The following is a 14,704-nucleotide window of genomic DNA, read 5'->3' on the forward strand; positions in this document are numbered from 1 at the left end:
ATCATTTATAAATTCTCTACTTTCACTCAGTTTTTAATTGCTTCTTAACAAAGCAAGCAGTTATAATGTGCAGAGAGCATTGGTTTTGTGAGAATCTTTGTTCTTTTTTTCTGGGAGACAGCCCCTAAGTAGTTGGGTATACTTTCTTGGTCAAAGCCATTTCCCATGTAGATATTAAGTCCTCAGGTCAAAAAGGCCATTCTTTATCTAAGGCTACCCATATTCCAGAGAATATACTTCACAGATTTGGGGTTGGATTGACAACGAGCTGACAACAGCCCTGTTCTTGAAGAACGGTCTACTGTTCCTCGCTCCCTCCCATCCTACAATAAGACATGTGCCTGCCACGGTCTCTACTTCCGCTCACTGTCCTTTCACCAAAAATAGTCACACGGCCCCAATCTAGCTACAGGGGAGGCTAGGAAATATATGGAAGTACATGGACTATTTGGTAAGCTACTAACTGTCTCTACCACACTGTTCTGGGATAATTTAAGAAACTCTTGGCCAGAAGTTCACTGCTAGTTCTGCCCTGACCTTGTAAACTTGTTCTTTGGAACCAAGCTCCAGATTTTGATTCCAGTTCTCCTGCACTGCTGTGGCCACATCTCTGACTTGTCATTGCACCTCAGTTCTTCTGAAGAGGAGTCCTGCCACTGAAATGCATCCATGAGTCTGAGTTCCTGCTAAGTGCAACCTAATCTTATTGCACTTCTATGACCTGATGTCAAGTTCCCTGCTCTGTTCATACCACCTGTCTAACCAGGGCCTCTGCCTTCTGCTGGACTTACAGCCAGACTTTTTATGGCTACCTGTTGCCAGAAGCTTCCCTCTATTACCTGGTCTCCACTGAGGAATCTGGCTATTCTCCACAACCTGGTCCACTCTGGTTTGGCCCATCCCATCACCAGCTAAGACCTGGTTCTGACAAAAGAAATGGAAAATGTAAAGAAAAGGAGGGAAAGTATGGGAAAAGAAAGCAGAAGAGAGGCAAAGTGACATAATTAGTAGACATCACACATAGAATGAGGTTCAAGTCTAAGCTTTGTCACTTCTTACCTCAGCCAAGTCACTGAAGCTCTCTGAAACTTCAATTTCTTCGTGTATAACATGAAAAAGGTAGACCAGATGATCGTTAAGGTCCCTTCCAGCCTTGGCACCTTCTATGTGTAGGTAAGAAACTTTCTGAAAATCTCCTGGGCTCCTTTGAGAATAAGGGAGTAGGAGGCCAGGTCCTGAGCACTGACTGGGAGATATTTTGGGGAGTATTTTGAATGGGAACCACTTAAAAATACCCAGTCCTTTTGGTTAAACATTTTCCAGAGCTTTACTGAATAAAGTTGGAAACCTGTACTTTCGAAATGGAGGAAGGGGAAAGTTAGGTTTAAACATATTTCATCTGACCACAATGAAAGTGTTAAAACTACACCAGTAGGAAATTTGCAAGGCACTTTACATTCTGCCCATTTTTACACTAGTCAAACAAGACTGAAATTCAGTATGTTCTCAAATTAGCTAAAGAAATCCCTTGTCAAAGACCCCTCAATCCATCTGGTTATCATTATTGAAACATTATGGGGTGTATGTGCTTTCTATTGGGAAAAAAAAAGAATAATCTCTTCAAATATGTAATTTCATAGGTTTTGAAGCATGAAGGCAACTGTTAAGGGAGCTATCAAAGCAGGCTGAAGTACAGTGTGAGTTGTCAAGGGGAAAATATGGAAGAATTTGTAATAACTGAAGGTTCAACAGATTCTAACGCCAAAGCCTGGGATTGTAAGAGCACTTCCTGGAATTCCTAAAGAGTGTTGTTCATTACCTGGAGGCATCTGAACCCAAAAGGTAAACTCTGAACCACCTGGACCATATTAAGAGTGTCTGGGGCTTAGAAGGTGTAGTGAGGGGCCCACTCACAGGTGCCCTCCAACCCACTACCCTCCCGAAGCACAGCACACCAGAGAGCTTCTGTTCTTCTAGCTGTGGCATTTTGCTCCAAGAGCACTTTACCCTCTGCCAACCTTGCCTCTTGCACATCAGCCCAGATGAGAAAACATTTTTCTTTAAGCAGGATGTAGTAGAAGGAGTGAGGGCCTGGAGTCAGACAGATCTTGAGGTCCAAGCTCCCAGCCCTCTCACTCCTGAGCTTTGTGACCCTGGGCCAACACAGTCCCTGGTTCATAGAAGACACTCAATAATCCTTCTTGACCTGAACTGTTGAACCGGGACAATTACTTACTTGATCTGATCATCTGTTTCCTTCCTATAGGATAGTGTATAAGTGTACAAACTTTAAAGGTAGGCTAATTTGGGTCAAATCCTGGCCTAACAAGTACTTTTAACTCTCTATGCTTCAATTTCTCCATCTGTCAAATGGAGATAATGATAATATCTACCTCATAAAATGATGAAGATTACTGAAGACAAAAGTGCTTAAGACAGTGCCTGATACATTATAAGCCCTACATATGAATTTATTTTAAAAATAAGTAAAAAAGAGTTTTTTGAAAATTTCCAACACCTGATAAACACTCCAGAAATATTATAATATAGTATTTTTACTTTTTATTTTCTTTATTAGTATTTTATTTATTTTTATATATTTTTATACATGTATTTATCCCTGTTCTCTCGTTATAAGCCAAGCCCTGTCAAAGTCCTCAATGTCCTCCAAAGGCCTCCGTGAAGAAGAAAAAACTCCCTTCTAACTCTTCTCCCTGTTCATGCTTTGAAGCTTACTAATGCCTTCATGGAAGCCACATTTGATCTGATCTCAACCCCTGCTACAGAGACCCCCACCTGGCTGGTCCTCACTGATCCCCTAAGGAAGCCTGACATTTGGCTGGAGAAACTCACTGCTGAATTGTCTTCTAGAAATATTAGGCCCTAATAGGGCACCATTTTGTCATCATGATTTTCTGCTACCTTTGAGGGCTACCTTGCAAAGCATAGAAGGTGATCCCACTGTTGCCACCCCTGCTTTGGGGCTGAGATTGTTTTCTCACTGGAGGGAGCGGTAGACTTTCAAACTTGCCATTTAGAGAGCAAACTTTGGATGGGAACTTAAATGTCTCTTCAATTTACTGGCGTTTTGTGAGTGAATGAACGCATGGAGGTAGAGAGGAAAGGGGGGAAATCCTTAAGAAATGCAACATTGCCAAATGTTATGAAATTGGCAAAAAATTTTAAATCATAATACTCAGTACTGGCGAAAGTGCGGTAAGACAGCTAGTATGTACTGACAACAGAGTTGTAAAACTCCGGCCTTTCTGAAAATGATTTGGCAGTATGCCTAAAGACACTTAAAATTGCTTATGTCTTTCTAGAATGTAAGCTTCATTAAGGCAGGGATATTTTGTCTGTTTTTTACTTTTTTGCTTATTACTGTATTGCCAGTTTGGAATGGTGTTCAGCCTCTAATAGGTGCTTGCTAAGTATTTGCTGGATGAATGAATGAAAGAGTCATCAGTCTCTTAAGTCCACTTACAGTAGTTCGATCTAAAGAAAAATCAGAAATGCAAAGTTGTATGTGTGCTCATCACAGCATAATTTATAATAATAGAAGTTTGAAAACAATTATAATATATAAAACAAGGAATTATTAGATAATTGGTTGGAGTGTTTTTCAGTTTTTTAATGATATTGTAGTCTGAATTATTAGTATGCAGAAACATGCTAATCACATAATTTTAAGTGAAAAAAGTATGAAATTTTACATATAGTAGGTTCTCAAATTTGTTTAAACCAAATTTTTCTTAACCACAGAAAAAATACTGCAATAAACCAAAATGATACAGTGTTATCTCTGCATGATGAGAATAAAGTGTGATTTTTATTTTTTTTCCTCAACTTTTCTGTGTATAATAAGAGTATATTTCTTTTAAAGTTAGGGAAAAATATGTTAGAAAATCCCTATTGAACTAAGGAAGATGGAGACCAGGCTTGTGATCCAGCTCTGAAATCTTCTGGTTGTGTGTGAGGCTCCAAAGTCTTGGTGGGGTTCACATGACACATGTGAAAATGTTGCTTTGCAAAATATTCAGCATAAAACCGAAGTAGGAAATGATAGCTGCTGCTGCTGTTATTACTATTGCAGCATGTGGCACCCTGTGAGAAAGTGTCCAAAGGGTTATGAGATCCATTGATAAGGAGGGTTAAAAATCCCAACAGCTTGGAGGTGACATTGTGTGTTCCTGGAGCGGGCAGCCTGTCTGTTTTGTCTTGTGCAGTGCCTGGCATAGTGCAGGTGCTGGCTAACTTTTACTGTGTGAGTGAAGGAAGGTGGAGGAGTCACTGATCTTCCTCATTCATCAGGGTAACCATGAACTTTAACTCTGGCATAGGGAAGTGAGACATTTTCCTGGCAGTGAGCATTTCCACCATCGGCATTTCCATGCAGCTTCTTTGTTCTCTTTTCGTAGGCAGTCACATGAATCCTCATCATAACCTGTGTGGAGGGGTCTCTGTTATGCCAGTTTCATGGGGGAGGAAGCTGAGGTCAATGGAAGGTTAAACAACCGGCCTGAGGTCACATACGTGGTAGCAGTGGAGCCGGGGTTCACATGCAGGTCTGTGTGGTTCTGAAGTTCTGTGCTCTTGCCCCTTGCTCTGCCCCTTTCCAGAGGAGTGATGAGGCAGATGTGCCCCAGATCTTTCTGATTTTGGGGGCTTCCTCGGATATTCTAGATTGCAACTGTTCTAACATTTTCTGTTGGTGCTAGCCAGAAACAAGGAAAACTTGGCATCTCCAAATCTGAATGGGAATTGGGTAAAATGCTCCTTGGTTGCTGGTGTAAGTAGCAACCGTTAGATAAATGGCTTATCTCAGATCTCAAGATGGACCTAGTCACATCCAGCAATTGTCTATGAAAACCCTGCCTTCCCATTGATTACAATGAGATTCCTAAACAAAGTCTCTGGGTTTGCCTAATTAGGGCCGCAGGCTCACACTTCTGTCTCCTGAGGTGTAGTGATGAAGTCACCGCAGCCAGAGGGAAGAGGGTTGTGTGAAGCGCCCCTTGACCTCTCTGACAGCCTTTGCCTCCTTGAAGATGGATTCCACTTATATTATTCTTCCAAGTGGTATTTTGTCTACAAAGTTCAATAGCCATTCCAGTTTAAATGGAATGTTCTCCCTCTTCAAGGCCTAGGAAACTGCCTTTGAGCTAGTGCTGGGAGCTGAGCTATTGTGAGCTTTTGGATCCCGTTGACTGGCTCTTTAGAAAAACACAGCCAGCCTGAGCATAATAACCTGGTGACATTCCTGTTCAGGTGATTGAATTTCCCTGCTTACCTGCCCATCGTCGTCATGGTGCCCATGACTGTGATGGTGGAATAGGCCAGTGGAGAAGCTGGACTAGCCAGAGAAGTAAAAACAAGGAATGTGGTCCCAGTTCCCAGGTGGCTCCTTCTGTCTCCTGGACCAGGCAGGCTTGGACCCCAGGTAAGATTTTGTTCATAGGGAGTGTTTAGTTTGCTAGAGCTGCCATAACAAAATACCACATACTAGGTGCCTTAAACACAGAAATTCACTTTCTCACAATGCTGTAGGCTAGAAGTCCAAGTTCAAGGTGCCAGCAGGTTTGGTTTCTTCTGAGGCCTCTCTCCTTGGCTTGCCTTCTCACTGTGCTCACATGGTTATCCTTCTGTCTGTGTTGCCTGTGTCCACCAGTCATACTGGATTAAAGCCCATCCTAACAACCCTGTTTAAACTTAACTACTTCTTCAAAGGCACCATCTCTCATCATCCAAGTACACATTCTGAGGTACTGGGAGTGAGGACTTCAACTTAAGAATTTGGGGGGACACAATTTAGCCCATAACAGAAGCCTGTGGAGAATTGGAATAGAACAGTATTGCCACATTGCAAACTACAGGACTGATGTCAGCAACTCCTCCAGTGGTGGGACAGCTAATCAGGCCCCCAGGAAAGGAAAAGCATCTTAGAGACCCTTAGGACCCCAGCAGAGATGCCAAAGCAGTTCTGAAAACAGAAACGGGGACCAGCTCCAGTCTTGCAGCTTGAAAAATCCTAGGTCCGCATCTCTTCTACCATCCGCCGTTGCTCACCACACAAGGAGGAATCATGTCTTGCCTTCTCTCCCTCTGGAATGTACCTTGAGTCTATCCCTTCTCCTCCACCCTGCCCTAGTAGACAGCATCTTCTTCCTTCACACAGACCATGGCCAGCCTGATCACTGCCTCACAGCCACCTGCCTCTGCCCCTTCCCCATCCTCTGCACAGATGCCAGAGGGACATTAAAGTAGAACTGGACCAGTCCCTGTCTGCTTGGTTGCCTACCCCACTGCCTTCAGGATCATTAGCTGTTCCTTAGCACGGTACATGAGGCCGTGCTTTAAAACCTTCAGTGGCTCCCAGTGCCCCTAGAGGAACATAATTAGCAAAGCTTGCAGGGCCCATCTCTATCTGGTCCCACCTACCCCTCCAGCCTCCCTGCCTGCCACACTGTGGCCCGTCAGCCCCACTCCCAAATGGTCCAGCACCCAAATTTCCTCTTCCCTGAGGTGCTCCTGGCAGCTGCCACAGCACCCGCCCTGCTTTCCTTCTCCTCCCTCCAGGCTTGAAGAACTACCCAAAGTTAAGACCTAATTCACTGTCACTTTTCTGTGAAGGCTTCCCAACTTCTCTCCCAGCCCTCAAGGAGAATTATTCTCTCTCTAGTCTGTAATCCCAAAGTGCTTGATACATTTCTGTGTCTGTGCTTGTCATCTTGAATTGTATCATTTTCTTAACTTTGTCACTAGATGTGTGCTCCTTAACAAAAGCACTTTCTCTTCTCCAGCTTGATATGGCTGGTGCGCCACCTAGGTGCTTAGTAGACAGATGCTAGGTAAGCAGATGGATGGAGTCATGGGAGGCTCTCCTGGACTTGCAGATGGTCCATGCTGTGAGACTGGCAGGGTGTCTGGGGATGTCCCTTTCAAGCTTGAGTAACAGGCCCCTCTTTGATAGTGTCCGTGATTGACCCATCTGTAGCAGCACTTCAGTTCTCCATGGTTTGAGTCACCTCCTTGGTTTGGGACAGTCAGCAGAAGTGCTATAAAGTACAGTGTATGTTATGTCAAAATTAGACTTGAGAAAACAGCTGGAGATAGAGGACAAAAACATCACTCGCCTTGAAAGTCCTCACACCCTGTCATTGGGATGTGGGGCAGCCCATACTTAGAAGAACCAGGACATGTGGGTGCTGGGCGGCAGCAGCCTGGCCATGGGAGCTCTGGCCCAAGTAGAACACACTGTGGATGCTTGACGAGTGAACCCTTATTTGTGTCATTCCTCATGCAGCCTTGCAAGAATAAGATGCAGAAGTTTTACAGCAGTGGTCAGAAGCAGAAACAATACAGGTACTTGCCCATCACAGAAGACATCAAAGCTGGAAGAGGAAAAGGAAAAAATCTAGCCCAATATTTTTTTCAAACTGTTCTCTTAGCCACAGAACCTTTCATTCAAACAAAATCTCAAATAAGGAAGCCCCATCGATAAGACATAAATATTATAAAAGCTGGATTAGACCACAGTGGGGGAAGTAAGACAGGCCCCTGTTCCCTCTTTCCACTTCCCACTTGATACCTCTCTGGAACCTCTGAGGACCCACTAGAGTCTTAAAGTCCAGACTGGCATCTCCTAATCAGTTGTCCAACTTGGAGACTAATAGTTATTCATTCATTCGTTCATTCATCCATTCATTCATTTATTCATATTCTCTCTCTCCCTCTCACTTCAGCTCCTACTACAAGCCAGACACTAAGCTAAAAATAAATAAGACACAGTACCTGCCATAAGGAAACCCAAGAGTCTAAATGGGCAGACAGACTTGTAAACAAACACTCACAGTAAATCTTACAAATATTTTTAGAGCTCCAGGGCTGTGCAGGTGACAGCAAGATTACCAAGAAAGGAGAGGGCAATTGATTCTCCAAAATACGATACCCAAAACAATATTGCCTGAATTCCCAGGCCAGTGAGATTTATTCCCTACCCCACTGCTGCTAAAGGAATAAAAGAGGCAGCTTTTCTGTTAAGTGCCTCCACACCCGCCCAGCCTGCCCACTCTGCCATTATCCCTGGAATGCACAGAGCGGCCCTGGGAGGTGAGAGAGGGAAGGGGAGGAAATCTCTCTCCAGGGCTGGGGACTCACAGCTGCCACCTCACAATGAGCAGGGCCAGCGCCTGGGCTGATTCTTTTGTCCCAGGCCACTGGGGAGTTAGGAAAGGCATTGTGCCCAGAGATCTTTAAATAATGTTGTCACCCATGAGTAAACCTTAGGGAAGGCCAGGCTTTCTTTCACTAGAAATGAATTGAACCGGTTAATAGAGGAGAGGACCCTCGCCTGCCCTTCATATTTTAGTGGCTGGATGGGCTGTGCAGAGGGTCAGGCCTCTGCACTAGGTAGCCGCATTCCAAGCTTCCTCTTGAGGCTGCTGTTTTTGCCTCCACAGAGCCGGACTCCTGGGACAGTGGCTCACCCTGTAGCTTGATGTGTTTGCACTTTCTGCTCTAGTAAGCCAAAGATTTTGAGGCTGAAATATGTGACTTGCTGTCATTTTCTATTGGACCTCCTAGTAGGAGCCTCAGTAGGACACAAATGTAGTCCCCATGCCATGGTTTCCTCATGCTCCATCTTTATTTGTGAGGCCTTGAGATAGTTCCTACTTACAGTGTGAGAGTCCCTGAGCATTTCTGAAATAAGTCATTACTATGTGTTAGCTCACAGCACTTGTTACATTACTCTGACTGAGCGAATCTAAGAAAGGAAGGGAACTGATGTGTATTAAGGGTGCATTCTTGGTGCCTGACTCCCTAGATTTTTACAGTGGAAATTAATTGTGATCTTTTTTGTCTCTCTCTCCTCCTCTGGTCTGTAAGCCCCAGGAGGGCAAGACTTGCCTATCTTGTGCACTGCCATAGCCCAGCCTCTAGCACAATGTCTGATACATAGCAAGGCAGGTTATAAATAGGTTAATTGAACACATGAATGATCTTATATAATCTGTTGATGATATTGTGGTATTAGTATTATTAGTCCATTTTACAGATGATTAAACTGAGGTTCTAAGAAGTTGAGTAACTTGCTTAAGGCCACACAGCCAGTCATCAGCTGAGACAGTATTAACCCAGGGCTTTCAAACAGAATCCCTTTTATGCTTGAACTTGAAGGCACTCATTTTTGACAGTAAAACAGAAGGAGAAGGAAATCTTTTCTTCCAGTGCTCTAGGAACAACTCAATTCTTGTTCTATCTTCTTTCTAGAGAGAGAGCTTACTCTCCCAAAATTATAATTTTATTTCTACCAGGTCTCTGTTTAGCTAAGTGGGGAGGAACTGCTTGCTAATACAAATGGTGAATGGTGGCTTTTCCACTCTTTCGGGGTGTGATCCTGACTGTAAGAACTAAAAAATTGGGGGGAAAAGAGGAAGGTGTTGGCTGGAGTAGTCATGAAGGGCTTTATTCCAGGAGTAAGACTTGAGTTAGGCCTCAGAGGTGAGTAGGATTTACCCAGAGGGTTGGACACTCAGGGACAAGGAGAGCAAAGAGACCCACCACCTGGAACAGAGACAATCAGGGATCATGGCTTGGCCCTGCTTACAAGCCTGCGGGAGCTCCCCAAGCCACAAGCCTCCTCAGCTGGACACCAAAGCCCTCTGTGACCTGGACCTGTCTTGTCTCACACCTGCCCTGGCCTCTGGCCTCATCTCCATGACTGCCCCTCTGGGACTGTGCCCAGCAGCCACATTGAAGCAAGCTGCATTGGCCTGGAATGGCATGCCTCCTGGGCCCCCGCACCTTTATGCCTGCTGACTCCTCTAGCTGGAAACCCTTCCCCCTCCTTTGCCCATCAACAGAACTTCTATGTGATCTAAGCTCAGATAAGACCTCCTTTGCAAAACCTTCCCATCCACCTCCTTTGTAACCCAAGCAGTTAGTCCCTTTCCTTACACTTCCAACTCCTCCTTTATTTGCATCTATTTTTTCATCAGATTTTCATGTTGGTACAGCCTTGCCACTGACCTAGCCTTCCATTCTTCACCCCATTCCACTCAGCTTTCAGGAACAACAACCCTCCATTCTATCTTCAATCCCTTCCAGAATGTTCTCTCCAATTCCATCTATCAATCCAAACCCCTCTCTCACAGAGATTATCTTTTCATACTCCTCAACCCTCCAAGTCAGGACACAGGTAAATGTCCTTTCATTCCCCACAGCCACTTGCAAAACTATTCTCCCCTATCCTCTTACTTAAACAAACAACTACCACCACAAAACACCTGCTTCCCTGCTCCTTTTCAAAAACTTGTGCCATCTGGAGACACTGGTCTTTTGTCCTTTTCATCACTGGGGTTTACCGCCTTTCACTCATTGAGGACTTTGGCACTAGCTTATAGACCTTCTCCACCCCAATCCTGTCATCATCCTGGGTGACTCCAGCATTAACCTGGCTGGCTCCTTGGTCTCACCCAACTGCAATACTTTTCCTCCACGACTCCCAGAGTCATACGCTGGACCTCGGCATCATGCAAAATGCCTCTGTGTCAGATATCTACTCCAAGCTGCTGTTACCTCTTATCTGGACTATTGTGGGAAACTCCTAATTCATCAGCATATTCTTAGTACCCTCCAAAACTTCTCACTGCAGCCAAAGTAATCTTTTGTAAAAAGCACAAAGTTAATCATGTCTCTTCTGTTTAAACTTTTCAGTGGTTTCCCATTGCCCCTCAGCTGAAAACCTAAGTCCTTAGTAAAGTCACCCCCATGCTGCACAGTCTTGATCCTTCACCTTTGCAAGTCTTGGAACATGTTTCTTCTCCACCTAGAAAGTTTCTCTGCTCAACCCCACCCCATCATTTTACTTAATTAACTTTGGGGGGGGTTATAATTAGAGATATTTTATTAGTCTCTACCACGGAGTCTTTATTATTATTATTACTGTGGTAAGAACACAACATGAGATCTGCACTCTTAACAGATTTTTAAGTGTGTAACATAGTATTGTTGTCTATAGGCACAATGTTGTACAGTGGATATCTAGAACTTGGTTTTGCACAACTGAAATTTTATACCCATTGACTAGCAACTCCCCATTTCCCCTCCCCTCAGCCCCTGGCAGCCACCATTCTACTCTTTGTTTCTATGAGTTTGATTATTTTAGATACCTCACATAAGTGGAATCATGGAGTATTTGTCCTTTTGTAGCTAGCTCATTTCACTTAGCATAATGTCCTCAAGGTTCGTCCATGTTATCACATATTGCAGGATTTCCTTCTTTTTTAAGGCTGAGTAATATTTCATTCTACGTAGATACCACATTTTTTTTAATCCATCTATCTATTAAGAAACATTTAGATTGTTTCCACATCTTGATTATTGTGAATAGTGCTACAATGACCTCGGGAGGTCTAATATCTCTTCAAGATTTTGATTTCAATTCTTTTGGATAAATACCCCGTAGTAGAATTGCTGGACTATATGGTAGTTCTACTTTTAATTTTTCAAGGAACCTCCATACTGTTTTCCATAGCAGCTGCCAACAGTGTTACAAGGGTTCCAATTTTTCCACATTCTTGCCGACATTGTTATCTTTCATTTTTGTTTTTCTTTTGTTTTGTTTTCTGTTTCTGTTTTTGATGTTAGCCATCCTAACAGGTGTGAGGTTATATCTCATTGTGGTTTTAGTTTGCACTTCCCTGGTGATTCATGATACGGAGCATCTTTTCTTATAGCTGTTGGCATTTGCAGGTCTTCTTTGGAGAAATGTCTATTCAAGTCTTTAGCCCATTTTTTAAATCCCGTTATTGATCTTTCTTGCCATTGAGTTGTAGAAATTCTTAATATATTTTGGAAATTAACCCTTTATCAGGTATATGGTTTGCAAATGTTTTCTCCCATTCCCTGGATTGCCTTTTCACTATGTTGATTGTTTCCTTTGCTGTGCAGAAGCTTTTTAGTTTAATGCAGTCCCACTTGTCTATTTTTGCTTTTGTTGTCATTTCCGTGAAAATATTTGCCAGTACCAATGTTATGAAGCTTTCCCCCTATGTTTTCTTCTAGGATTTTTGCAGTTTTGTGTAGGGCGTAAGGTAAGAGTCCAATTTTATTCTTTTAAATGTGGATATCCAGTCTTCCCAGCACCACTGGTAAAAGTAATTAATTCTATTTGTTTTATATCTCATTTTGAACGTTGCTTTCTCAAAGAAGCCTCTTGTAATCATATATTGCCCGCCCCCCAAAAAACTACATCAGGGATCCCAGAGTTCTTTATATGCTCCTATAGCATCCTGTGCACCTGCTTTGTAGTATTTCTTCTAATGTAGTTATTGTTTAGGTAATTATTTACTTAATAATTGTCTTCCCTATTAGAATGTGAACTTCTATTTTTTCCAGCTCTATCCCCACTGACTAGCACACTACATTATACTAAGTAGGTGTTCAACAAATTTTTGTAAAATGAATGGCATCATTTTTTTTGATAACTTCTTTTGAATGAATGATAAATCAATTCATCTTGTGTCTTCTGTGCCAACTCCTCCTACTGGAATGTGAGAATTGGGCTTTTTCATCTCATTTTTACCTGTACCTAGACTTATGCAGGTCACAAAGCATGAGCTCACTGAATGAATGAATGACCACTAGGCTGAATAAACAGGGTGGGCCAGATGGTGGAAAACTCAACATAGACAGCAGTGAGGAACCCGTTCTAAGATCCTTATCTAAGCCTTGGGTTACCTGGTTTGCATTAACTTTCAACCATAAAAATGCTTCAGAGACTTGTTCCCTATAAAAAGCCAGCCTCTGATCTTGGTTTCTCACTGAGGTTTAACTGCCCCTAATGCCCAGATACTTAACTTGAAGCTTCTGTTCTGTCTTCTTTTTTTATTTTTATTTTTCTTTTCTTTCTTTCTTTTTTCTTTTTTTCACTATGGAAAAGAACAGAGAAAACCCTTTGTTTCAAACTCGGTGGAAACAACTTGGTTTCTTTCTTCTCCATAGGCATGGCAACTTATTTTCTCTCTGTTATAAACTTACCCAGCAGCAGGACTCTCATCAAGGTTTGCAACTAGGGACAAAGAGATCTTGCTACAATACTGCCAGATCAGTGCCATCATTGTGCTTTACCAATATGCAGTTCTCATATTTTAAGTCAATAACTCTAATAGATAATTATAGTAAATAGCAATATTTTTCCTTCTTGTCATCGCTGCTCATTGAAAAAGACATATCTTTACTAATCAGTCAGCATCTACCCATGCACCATCCTTAGGAAATTCTCCTCAGTGAATCTCCATTGAGATATTTCCCAAGAACAAAGTAGCCACCTTTACTCCAGAATTTGTGTGTTGAGGATTAGAGTTCGTGCAAAAATTTTATCTTCCTTTATGGTGCATTTTCTAATAATCACCAGAAGTGCTGGTGGAAAGCCCTGGCCCTGCTGATATCAACATTTACAGGTAGGGGCCATGGGCTTAAATTTTAAAACAGCAACCAAGGTGCTCCTGATGCACACTGAATTTTGAGAATCAGTATTCTTACATGTAAGTTTGAGTCGATGTCTTCTTCATCCTTTAATCAACTATAGTGATTAGCAGACAGGCACAGAAAGACATTCCCGACAGAAGAACTACCATATGTACACACATTATAAGGTAGGTACTGTTATCACCCCCATTTTCTAGAGAAGGAGCCAGAAGCCTTAAAAGTTAAGTAATGTACCCAAGCCATGCATCTACAAAGGATCAGACTTGAGATTCAAACTTCAATAGTCCAACTCCATCACTTGTAATCATTATCCTATACTACCATATTGTATTAGTCCATTTTCTGTTGCTTATAACAGAATACCTGAAACTGGGTAATGTATAAAGAAATGAAATTTATTTCTTACAGTTTTGGAAGCTGGGAAGTCCAAGGTCCAGGAAACACATCTGGTGAGGGCCTTGTTCTTGGTGGTGACTCTCTACAGTAACACAGGGTGTCACATCTTTTTAAAGCCATCAGAACCATGCCTATCACTCCACAAATGACTCAATCATTTGTGAGGGCACAGTCCTCACAATCTAATCACTTCTAATTCTAATACACCTTTCAAGTACCATAATTGGGTTTTCCATGCTCTTAACACTGTTGCAATGGAGATTGTTTCCAATACATGAACTTTTGGAGGACACATTTGACCCATAGCAAGTATTTCTCAAAATGTTTAAACCACAACATGCAGTTAAAAGTACACTTTACATCACAAGCCAATACACATAGATACATGTCACACAAACACAAAATTAAAATTAAGCAGTATAGACCAGGGACGTCATCAAGGTGGTGGAATAGACAGTCCCTGGCATCACTGTCCCCCACAATCAACCAATTTACAAATATAAAAAGCAAAGACTGCCAACCTGAGACTGCTGGAGCTTGGGGAAAGAGGAGAAGACATCCACAGAGTTCGTGAAGGTGGGAAAAGCTGCAGTGGTGAGAGGAACAAGAAACCACTCTGTTTCAAGCTCTGGCTGCTTCAGAGCTGACCCTGTGGGAGGAAGGAAAAAACTACAACACACAGAGCAGAAGCCAGGAAAAGCCACAGCTGAGTCCTTTGCATGAAGTTGCCTGGAGTCTACAGGGGAGAAGAGGGCCTTGGAGCTCACCATACCAGCCCCTAGGCCATTGAGACCATTTACAGGGTTCCCATGGACCC

General features: G+C 42.7%; 1 protein-coding gene across 2 annotated transcripts in view; it reads left to right on the plus strand.

Moving 5' to 3' along the window:
• The window catches only part of ME3 (malic enzyme 3), a 184,156-nt gene that overhangs the window by 52,332 nt on the left and 117,120 nt on the right, over window positions 1–14,704 (plus strand). The gene's annotated exons all lie outside the window — the stretch shown is intronic.

The sequence above is a fragment of the Cynocephalus volans genome, chromosome 4 (genome assembly GCF_027409185.1).
Source record: "Cynocephalus volans isolate mCynVol1 chromosome 4, mCynVol1.pri, whole genome shotgun sequence".
In the NCBI taxonomy this organism is placed as follows: domain Eukaryota; kingdom Metazoa; phylum Chordata; class Mammalia; order Dermoptera; family Cynocephalidae; genus Cynocephalus; species Cynocephalus volans.